This window comes from Corythoichthys intestinalis, chromosome 3 (assembly GCF_030265065.1).
Source record: "Corythoichthys intestinalis isolate RoL2023-P3 chromosome 3, ASM3026506v1, whole genome shotgun sequence".
NCBI classification, from domain to species: domain Eukaryota; kingdom Metazoa; phylum Chordata; class Actinopteri; order Syngnathiformes; family Syngnathidae; genus Corythoichthys; species Corythoichthys intestinalis.
The window spans coordinates 8517382-8527526 of record NC_080397.1 but is presented as its reverse complement, the minus strand read 5'-3'; positions in this window follow the sequence as shown (position 1 = coordinate 8527526).

The window sequence follows — 10145 nt, the reverse complement described above, 5'->3', positions numbered from 1 at the left end:
AATGTCGTTAAAAATCCCAGTCGACGCATTTTCAGCAAGATCCTTCGACGGAGCCTGGGGAGAAAGCCATTGTCTGCCGCAACCACGCGGGCTCTGCACGTTTTTTCCAAATTCCTGCCCTTTTTCGCCCTTGGACAGTTGAGAGATGCATATAGCATCGTTTCAATGCCTTTTAACTAAATTTCGAATGTGGTTTTCTTATCTTTTGTTCGTCTTTGCTTGTGTCGTAGCTTGACACGGTCGCTGCAATGTTGTCTGTTTTTGAAACCCATAGCAACAATCCTCGTCTCCTATTGGTGCACGTGACCTAAAATGGCTTCACACATTGACAATACGACTCCGCCGTATCAATATCACTGCGCCACGGCGAAAAAAAAGGCCGACACGAAAACGCTAATTACTAAAAAATGACTGGAAACCGTGAGTAGAACTTTTATTTTGGTACTAATTAGCAACGTATGTATATTATAAAGCAGAGGTCATGTAGATCCACTTCAGTGGAACGAAATCCATTTTCTAAGCAGTTCTTCCATGGTGCCAATACAGCCTAAAAAGAAATGAATAAAAAACGTGGTAGTCAGTAAATGTTAAGCAACGTTAACAGTGAACTTTTTTTTTGGTACTAATTAGCAACGTATGTAAATTACAATGCAGAGGTCATGTAGATCCACTTTAGTGGAACAAACCAACACAATTTTCGCTCAGCCAATACAGCCTATTTAGTGCTTCTAAAGGCTAAAGAGTTGCACTTTTGAAGAAATTCAGTATTTTTTTTCAAGTTTTTTATCTGAGTTTGTTTTACATGATGAAACTTCTAAGTGGGTGCTCGTCCGAGACTGATGATTCCATACTTTTTGCTAGCGGTTGTATAAAACGATAGCAGCACAAATGAAAATTTTTACAGCTCAAACATAGCATAAACAAATGGCACCATTTCGGGTCAATTTTGAAATAAATGGGGGGGCTGAGTGACGTCATAACTCGAATATATGTAAATGTATATGTAAAAATATATAAAAACGATAGCAGCACAAACGGAAATTTCTTTCAGCACAAACCAGCACTAACGATTGACACCATTTTTAGCCATTTTTAATCAAAATTCTGGGCTGGTTGACCTCAGATTAACCTATAAAAGATTTTCTCAAATCTCAAAAAGCATAGCAGCACAAATGAAAAATTTTTCAGCACAAACGAATAACATCATTTTTACATAAATTTGCGCCTGATGTGGGGATAACTTCATGGATATGGTTTGTGCTCGAGGATCAGTGACACCCATTGTCCACCTACCAATGAAGTCTTTGGATGCTTCTTTCCGAAAAAAGAAGAGGCCTTCAGAATGCAGCTCCGTTTCAGAGGAATTTGAACATTTGCCGGAGAGCTTAACCTATCAAAACTGACTCGTTGCCAGTGTCATTAACAAGACCAGCACAAAACCACAACAAAAACAGGACAGGTTTTCAAATAAAGAAGGGGGAAAAATAGAATTAAGGAACATATGCTTCTTCTGAAACATCCCATGCCAAACAACTTCATTTGCTCCCAAAGGGTCCTTAAATGAGCACCAACGAGAGCTGAGACAAAGGACTGAACACATGCCTGGTCATCATGTACTGTAACACACACATTTTTTTTTTTTTGAGAAGCCAGATGGGAACAGCATATCTTCTGTTACCTCTATTTCAAAGTGCTTTTTTTGTTTTGTTTTGTTTCCTCCAGAACCAATGGAAATTGTTTATGCAAAATGTCTTCAGGTGGAGCTACCAGTACGCTTTGAAGAAGGGAAAAAAGCTTATCAGGTTAAATTCAAGGCCTTTGTTGAGAGATTTGGATCAGTAAACAGTGAAGACCGGGAGGATGGAAAAGCCTGGCGCCACATGTGCGAGATGTCGCACTGTACTGGGATATCTACATAACAGATCCGCTTTTCTTCGCCCGAGCTCGAGAGCAATTTATAGACCAGATCAGACGCATGCACATATTTACAATGGAGAAGAGAGTTCCACTTATTTGAAATCCAATTTTAAATTAATGCAAGGTTGTAGTTTTCTTTTCAGTTTAAACAATTATTTTGTCATGTCATATTATATTTACTTTGATGAAACACATCATTTAACTCATTGGCTGCCATTAACGACAATAGACATCCAATCCATATGAACTGGGAGGAATGGCAGCGATCCCTCCCAATCAAAATGGATTGGACATCTAGTTCCATCAATGGAACTAAAAGGCGATTATTCACAGGAAGTCTTCACAGTTCAAATTCGTTGGATGTCTTTCATTGAGTTAACCCTATACACTCTGATCATTTTTTTGTGAATTTAGGGGTTGATTTTTCGATTAATATAAACTAAAAAAAAGTTCAAACATGCCTTGTTGTACTTGCCTGGCACGGCCAGACTGTTCTCCCTGTATTTTTCAAACACTGAGAGAAAAGTCTGGGAACCAGCCCATTAACGGCCTCTCGAGCAGGTACAAAATCAATCGACAAATCAGATTCGTTTATATGCGTGACGTGTTCTTAACAAGCAACGTCACTCTTTCGCGTCGGAAGTCGTCTCCACAACAACACAGATGGTGAACAGGAGAGCCGAGAATATGTTCCAATCCACGGTAAAATCAGTTTTAAATTACCAAAAACACATCGACACGAGTCATTGACAACAGTCTGTCTCGCGCTAGCCATGTTGAATAAACTCCGCTCTCCTCATATGTTTACTTCCGCGCGCAAGTCCCTCGTCCTGCCCTCGTCAATTTACTAACGTCACGTCTGCCGGTCGCTGATTGGTCCACTCCGCTATCTGTTTGCTGTGGCTTGCTCCGCCCTGGAAATTGTATCCGTTGAATGGCGGCCAGACTCAATAGCTGGAACAGCGGTGAATCTGGTGTACCAGGCAATTGTTGTACATCTTTTATTTCCAAATCTTCAAAGCATTATGTCATGAGCTTTTTTCCCAAAAACATTTTTGAAAATGTCATAACCAGTTCGACTGTAGTTGAAGAATTTCAAATGACAAATATGGAAAATCACACACATTGCTTGATTACTGATAAACTATAAATTAGTGTTGCACCGATACCATTTTTTGGCCCCGATACCGATACCTGGCTGTGCAGTATCGGCCGATGCCGATACCATACCGATACCACTTCGTTTGAAATATGTATATACAGTATATATAGGTATATTTGCAGTATGTGTATTATTTATATATACTAGTATATATATACTAGTATATATAAATGAAGAGCTACATACTTGGATATGAAATCATTGCTATCGTGGCTTTGTCAGGCTGCTGCTTACCATTGTGAAACAGGAAAAAGACAAACACAAAGTGAATCCACTAGAACTTTTTATTGCATACCTTTTATGGGTGACAATAGTTAAATAAACCTCTCAAAGGCCAAAATAGTGCTAAATTAGTGAAATTAAAACATGTATAACACTAGCCTAACAGTAAGAAAGTAAAAATACAATAAATGAATAATTGATTAATAATTTATTTATTTATTATTATTATTATTATTTATTTTTTAAAACCCTGAGCTTTGGCTCTTAAAGGCCAAACAGTGCAACTTTCATGAAATTATAAGTAATAATAATTGACCACAGCATTCTGTCTCTCTATTAGCCTCCCTCTTTGTGCACCAGCAGCAACATAACTCTATCTATAGCCACGCACAAATGCACAAATGCAAACAGCTCATGAGTGAGACTCTCTCTCTCAGACACACGCACACACAATTTAGCCACTTAGCTTAGCTTGCTTTGCTTACTTCTACAGCTGCTTTGAAAAAGGTGTCAAATTACTGCGGCATATCTTTCAGTAAAAGACAAGAAAAGTAAAGTACCTTTGACTTCAGGACGCTCCAGTTGAGCAGCAATAGCTTGGCTGGTGTGTGATCTCTTGAATTCATTTGCATGAAGTACTACGCTTTCCAGTGGACTGTCAAGCTAAGCAGCGAAAGTTGGGAGACTTAGCTTTTCCAGACGTTGGTTGAAAAGCTTATGGCCCCTGCCTTCTCCAGCTTTTCTAAAACATGTTTCGTTACTTTATTTTTTAGTGCAGGATAGTCGTCTCCTTTATGTATTTGCGATTTGGGACCTTATACTCCGGTATTGCGTGAGGCATAAAAAGACGGAATCCCACGCTCTCAATGAAGGCAAGGGGCAGGTTACACAGAGCAGCCATTTTGGTGATGTTTTTCAAACATCTGTCTTGCTGCTTCACTCTTTGTCCCACTGCTCCTCCCTGCAAAGTAAACTGACCAGGGTGTTGTTGCTGCGGTCCATTCCCCTTTCTGTTGCTCGCAGTTGCTGCTGTTGGAGCCTCAAACTCTGTGTTCGTCACATGTTTCATCTTCAATTGTTTTATCAGATTCGAGTTATTGAAACTGGCTGATTCAACTCACCTCTCAAAATTTTCAGGCCGCAAATCTTGCATGCAGCCATTGTACTCGACAGAGATTCTGAAATGACCAGACCACCGAAGTTTTCCTCTCCTAGTTTCAGTTTGTTTTTCCTCCATATGAAAAAGCTGCCCCGGCATTGGTTAAGAGCGGCTACTGGCCCGCTCTCATTGGTCTGGAGCAGGTCAATAGCGATAGCTGCTTGGCATGCAAAGTGATCACATGACATCACACAACACAGTGTAGTGAGCGTCAGGAGAAAGAAGGCTGCGGTCAAGTGTTACAATACTGGACTGGTAAATGGTACTAGTGCCCTATTTGTTGGTACTCGCCGATACCGATACCACCAATTTAGTGCTGGATCGGCCCCCCCGCCGATACTTTATCGGTCCATCTTTACTATAAATCTTAGTATGGTTTTGACAACTGATAAATAGTTGATAGGAGGTTGAGCAAATGAGCACAGAGTAATTTATATTTCGAAAATGGCACTTTTTGACAAGAGTCATCAAACTTGAAAAATAACATGTTCTAGTAATTTCAATGAAAGGAAATTTCATCTTCTACATCTGGGAGGGGTCTGTTAATGCCTCTGGCTCTACCTCTCGTCCTGGCCCAGCGTAGATTTCTGGCTGTGGCACGCGGTCGATCTGAAAAGTGAAAAAACATTATACAGTATATTCTATTGTTTATGAATAGCAATTTTCACACTGTATTTTCAAATTCACACATGAGTATCATATGAAAGTGAAATATAATCTAATCTCATAATCTATCGATGATTTTTTCGGCTTCTGATTGGATTTTAGCATCTTACAAACAGAAAGAACATATTTTTTGTCATTGTTTACGTGGGCAATAATTAAAGATGCACCGATACCGATATCAGTATCGGCGGGGGGCCGAACCAGCACTAAAAGGGTGGTATCGGTATCGGCAAGTACCAACAAATAGGGCACCGATACCATTTACCAGTCCATTATTATAAACTTGACCGCAGACCTCTTTCTCCTGACACTAACTACACTATGTGTGATCACTTTGCATGCCAAACAGCTATCGCTACTGACCTGCTCCAGACCTATGAGAGTGGGCCAATAGCCGCTCTTAACCAATGCCGGGGCAGCTTTTTCATAGGGAGGAAAAACAAACAAACTAGGAGACGAAAATGTCGGTGGTCTGGAAACATTTCATCATATAATCTCCGTCGAGTACAATGGCTGCATGCAAGATTTGCGGCCTGAAAGTTTCGAGAGGTGGAGTTAAATTGGCCAGTTTCAATACCTCGAACATGACGAAACATGAACGAACACAAAGAGTTTGAGGCTACAACAGCAGCAACTGCTACCAAGAGAAAGGGGGCTAGACCGGAGCAACAATCCCTGGTAAGTTCACTTCGTCTACTTTAATTTTATTGTCTTTTACCTAAAGAAATGCTGCAGTAATTTGAGATGTGTTTCAAAAGTAGGGTTGCCACCTTTCAGAAATAGTAGTAAGGGATGCCCCTCTCGCGCCCAAACCAGTACAGGCGACGGAACATGGACATCCCCAAAACTCCGAAAATGCATAGACATGTATTCATTTATATATACTCCGTATTGCGCAACTTTTAATTCCCAATTTGGAACGATTCCTTATTTTAAAGGACGGGTGGGACGCCTATTCAAAAGTGATATAGATGTAAGTAAAGTAAGCTAAGCTAAATGTGTGTGTTGGTCAGAGAGAGAGTCTCACTCGTTTGCTGTTTGCATTTGTGCGTAGCTATAGATGGAGTTGAGTTATGTTGCTGCTGGTGCACAAAGAGGGAGGCTAATAGAGAGACAGGATGCTGTGGTCAATTGTTATTTTAATATCATGAAAGTTGCACTGTTTGGCCTTTGAGAGCCAAAACCCTGGGTTTAAAAAAGTTTATTCAGTTCATTCATTGTGAGATGCTAGTGATACAGCAGTGAGGGTCACTCTGTTCAAAGTAGGTCTGAAGGGCTCAAATCTTATCTAATTTAACTGGGTGTTTGATATGTTCATGAGAAATGGCAATATTTTTTCATTTTATTACCTTCTTGAAGGGGCTCAATGCCATTGTTTATCAACTCCTCTTCCTTCCTCTTCGAATCCATGTTCCCTCTTTCTGGGGACTCCTCATCAGACAGGGATAATTTACTGCTTGTACTCACCTCCTACGGACTGGGTGGTTTTCTGGTGTTCCACACCTTCTTCTAAACCTGTCTTGTCGTTGTTATGCCAAAACTCCAATATAATTGTGATCAAAATAGATTATTTCAGCAGAGAGAGGATATAAAACTGCAGATGCAAGATGGTGCCCACTGAAGCAAACCTCGACTGGCATTGGGAAGACACGTTTAGTTACGATGTGACAGTGCTGCCATTTGGTGTTGAATGAAAGAGTTATTATTCGCCTATGTAATGGTCAAAAGTGACGACCTTATGATGAGTACATCAGACGCCATGGCCCTTAGAAATTAAGGGGACGCCGGAGTACCATGGAGTGTATATATTAAAAAAAAAAACAACAACTTGAGAGTGTTATTGGGGTCCATAAGCAGTGTATATTTCTGTATTTATTCATTTTATTTTAATAATGTCCATGTATGCAGACGCCAGGGCTTAATGATACTTTTTAACCAAGAATCCTCATTTTCAATTTCATTGTTTAGGAAGTGCCCTGCTTCATGTCTACGGTCAATAGAGATTATTCATGGATTAATGGATAAATAAGCAATTATATCAATGTGGAAGTGACATTATGCATTAAAAAATATTTTTTCACTTTTCAAATTTCACAAAGAATTCTATCGTGCTTTGATACATTTGATCTGAGACAAACTGCACTCACTGATTATCAAACACTAGAAGTATGGCTCGACATTGCTTGCGTTTGTGTATTGTGAACGCAATACAACCGAATGGTTGAAAAAACATACTTTTCTTAGAGATGCAGCTGTAATGTAGTAATAGTAAAAGAACACCTTAAAGGGGTTTATGCGCCATCTGCTTTTCCATCACAGTGTATAGTGTTGTGGTGAGCGACGTGGAGATGAATGCAAGACAGTTTTTATGTTTCACACTCGCTGCTCTTGTGCCCTATACACTGCACGACCCCAAGAGACAGCGCCTTTTTTCAGAAAACACCAGACCATAACAACAGCAACCACTACTCTCAGTCATGATTGCCACAACTACCCATGAACCGTTGCGGGGTAACAATAAATAACGGTCGCTACAGTATGAATATCCAGCCGAGATGAGTCCCTTATTATTTTTTTAAATCCAGCATCTGGCTATGGAGCACTCAAAGCCACAATGTATCATCCAACCACCCCACCAAATTTGTACATGAAACTATAAGGTTTGAAAGCCAACTGCGATATTGCAATATTCTCTGCTAATTTTTGGCATTTTGATTTAATTTTCCACACTTAATGGAGGCCTACAGAGATCAAACTCATCTAGGAAAGAAAAAAAAAATTAAATGTGTAAAATTTCGTCAAAATCCGCCCAGCCATTTCTCAGTCCACAGGGAACTAGCACACACACGCGCACACACCCACTGACAATTCCATTTGTATCCAAGTATAGATAGTTTTGTCGGGCCCTGCTTTCACTTTTCCCCCTACCTTATAGTCTTCATATGTCCAGATCAGTATGAGTGAAAAATGTGCAATTGATCAAAACTGTTAATGAATTAAAAAGGAAGCGTGATCCAAAACATTACATAATGTTAAGTTACAGTATTAAATCACATCGGCTCATGCTTGTGTGAAATCATGTTCAGTAAGGACCAATTCCCAACTGCTGGGATTATAGACACGGACGTGTTGAAAGAACGGCACATGGCCACATATGTGACACGCCATTGTGATGACGGTGAATGAAAACTTGAGAGTTGGCTCCACTAACAATGGCCCCCGCCGCTGTTTGACATTTGGCAGGACGGCAAGCTTTTCAATATGGATTATTCATCAGCGGTTTGATCCTCCGCACAAATGTCAGCGCAACAATGCTTCTGACTTGGCAGCAGTTTCCGTCTCCCCGCAGCTCCACGGGGGTGTGAGCGTTTGACAATAACGACCTCTTCAGACTTTTGCTTCCCAATTTATTATCACCAAATATCTTTGCTTCCGTTTTATAGTGGAAAGGAATTAGAAGCGTAACTCACACACACCCACTACAGAAAATGTGAAGTCTCCGAGTCAATCAAGCTAAAGACATGTAGATAAACAAACCTGCCAATCACAAATAAAGAGAGTCATTTATTCATCACCATTGTTTCCAACTATTATGTGCACTGGTGCTGATTAGCTATGCATACACGTTGATAATACATCTTACCTTTCGGATGATCAGCTCGTGTGACAGTTTTAGAGTGCCTCGTTGTCAGCCGTGAGTGTGCATAAATTGCACGAAGAAACAAAGAAGAGGAAGTAAAATTGACAGCCAGTAGATATTTTGGGGTTTGAAAAGAAGAAAAATGTGGAAAAAGTCCACACAATCACGGGCAGAACATAAAACTCAACACAGGAAGAAGCGATTTGATTTAGAGGTGTAAATCGCCAATTTCATGGTGATATGATACGATAACAATTCTATGGAAAACGATACAATATGTTATATGTTATAAAGTCTGCCATTATTCCATTCCAGTTAAGGCAGGGGTCCCCACCTGCCGGACTGCGGACCGGTACCGGTCCGTGGCACATTTGCAGCTGGGCCACACAGAAATAATAATTTATTCACGACCGCATTCTGGCCGAATTAACCCTGTGCCCCTGCTTAACACACCAATATCCCTGTCTACTCTAGATATAATATTACAGGGTAGATTAGAAAGTCGTCTTAGAAATCCATTGATTGGACTGCTAGCAGTACATCTTGTTTTGTGTATGTAATATATCTATGTGCGCTTGTCCTCGAGAATAACGTATTACTAGGCAGCGGGTGCAGCACATTTGTTCCCGGAAATAATTAGCCCCACACGAGCGAAGATGACTGGAAAACAGACGTCTCTGGAGATATTTTTTACGGCGAAAAGGACACCTGACGAGCCAGAACAACCTCGAAGACCCACGAACTGCGAAGGAGTGGGTTCGTGACCCGTTTGTGAATAAACCGAGTCATTCGAGCATGTCTGTGCAACAGGAGGATCAGCTTGTAGAGATCGCAAATGACGGCGACCTTAAACGTACATTTGAGACAACAACTCTACCGAGGTTCTGATTTTTGTTGGGTTGCAAATTTTTTCAGAACAAAGAAAAAAAGACCCAAATAATACTGGTCCATGGTGCAAAAAAGGTTGGGGACCCCTGAGTTAAGGGACTTTAATTGTAATACACTATCAGTTATATATTTAATACAATCAGTTACAGTTAAATTGAAGAAATGATATACTCTACTAGTACAGTAGTACCTCAACTTACGAAATTCTGGAAGTCATTTATTAACTTGAAACTTCTGTAAGTAGAGATGCGTTTTCCATGTAAATGCTCTAACACTCGAAGTCCCGTTTTTTTTTTTTTTTTTTTTTCGCTATAAAGACCAGACAGGCGTCAATTGACCCCAATACCAAACAGGTTTTGTCAAACAATAGACCACTCAAACAAGCAATCAAGCAGACAAACCCCCTCCACACTCCTGTGGAGTCGCTGCCTAGAAGGGAAGGGGGGGCGTTACATCTCTGCAATTAGCATCTTAAATATTTGCAAATCCAG